Raw genomic sequence first — 1710 nt, forward strand, 5'->3', positions numbered from 1 at the left:
AGATATGGAAACTATGTGACTGAGGCTGAATAAATTCACTCTCTTCTCAAAGTTGTTTATATTCTGATTTACCGTGTGCGGGGGGTGGGGGGGGTCACAAGAACACACCGGTGATCCTGTGGCCTGAGGTGTGCCTTAGGCACTGAGATCAATTTGTTTCCTGACAGCTGATGGCACCTTCTTTACTTGGCTTGGTGCTTTCTGCCGGATTTCTCCCCTGTAATGCTTGTATTTTCCTTCTTATCAGTTGAACTGATTTTAGACAGATGCCCTGAGCAATTCCAGACACCATCACATTTAAACTGGAAACTTCTTTCTATTTTTTCCTTGTATGTATGTATATATTTTTTTTTCTTGTAGTTATTTTTCTTTAAATTTATTTATTTTGAGAGAGAGCTAGAGCAGGAGAGTTGCAGAGCAAGCACACAAATCCCAAGGAAGCGCCACAGGGTCAGCACTGAGGGGGACATGGGGCTTGAACTCACAAACCAAGAGATCTTGACTTGAGTGGAATTCAAACGTCAGAAACTTAACTGATAGTGCCACCCAGGCACCCCTTCCTTGCAGTTTCTGAGGAAATCAAGGCAAGAGAAATGTAGATAAAATTAAATTTTCTTACAACTTGCAACCCGCTGGGAAATACTTGAGACTGGCAGAGGGAGATATTCCTCCAGGAATTCACAACTGCTTTAATGCTAATGATTTTCTAGAGGCAAAAAGCTGGCTTAGCTTGACAATAGTCAGGCTTCCAGTGTCCTGTGAATCTTCCTTAACATACAAGAATCCCGTTAGAAACTTCTTTTATTTCTGTCCCCCAACTTAAAGTCATGACATGAACAAACTATTTACTTTAATGTATTTTCTGAAGAAGAAAAGAAAAATCCCATAATTAAATGGTCTTCATGTCTTAAAATTCCAAAATAAAACCACACAAATGATGAATGACACAAAAGCTTTCAGTGAGGGGCACCTGCGTGGCTCAGTAAGTTAAGCATCCGACTTCCATTCAGGTCATGATCTTTCCCTTCCTGAGCTGGAGCCCCTCATCAGCTGAGCAGGAGCCACGCCTCTGCCTCTCCCTCCTCTCCCTTCTCTCTCTCTCCCTCTTCTCTCTCTCTCTCTCTCTCTCTCTCTCTCTCTCTCTCTCTCCTGATATTCACTCTCTCCTCTTCTCCCTTGTTCACTTGCGTGCGCTCTCTCTCTCTCAGTAAACTATAAAGACAAAATTAAACTCATTTTAAAAAAGCCTTCACAGAACTATGTTATGGGGTCATGGAGTACTACAGACAAGAGAATCCTTGTAGGCTGCCTGATGGTTTATTGAAGTAGCACAGGGACAAGACCCGTGGGCTGAAAACTACTGTGGCTGGGAGGGGTTTATACTTTCAAGGGAGAGGGGAGGTGCATGGAGGGTTCAAACCAAATGTTTCTTTCCATTTCTGCTTGGAAGACTACTCCTCCGAGATTCCTCTGGTGCTCATCATTCAGTTCCATATTTAGCAACCAGGGGTACCTGGGTGGCCCAGTCACTGCCTGGAGCCTGCCTGGGGTTCTCTCCCTCTCTGCCTCTCCCCCTATCACACACCATGCCTACCCATGCTCTCTCTCACAATATAAACCTCTAAAATAAGAATGGAAGCACCCGCCTTTACTGGATGCTTATCAAAATTATACAACTATATGTCAGCCTTCTGTGCTAATGATGAAAAT

At 43.6% G+C, this 1710-nt stretch overlaps 1 protein-coding gene across 1 annotated transcript in view; it reads left to right on the plus strand.

The window, feature by feature from the left end:
• Positions 1 to 1710, plus strand: part of LOC115281187 (zinc finger protein 345-like) — a 486358-nt gene that overhangs the window by 452333 nt on the left and 32315 nt on the right.

The sequence above is a fragment of the Suricata suricatta genome, chromosome 16, assembly GCF_006229205.1.
Source record: "Suricata suricatta isolate VVHF042 chromosome 16, meerkat_22Aug2017_6uvM2_HiC, whole genome shotgun sequence".
Lineage (NCBI taxonomy): Eukaryota > Metazoa > Chordata > Mammalia > Carnivora > Herpestidae > Suricata > Suricata suricatta.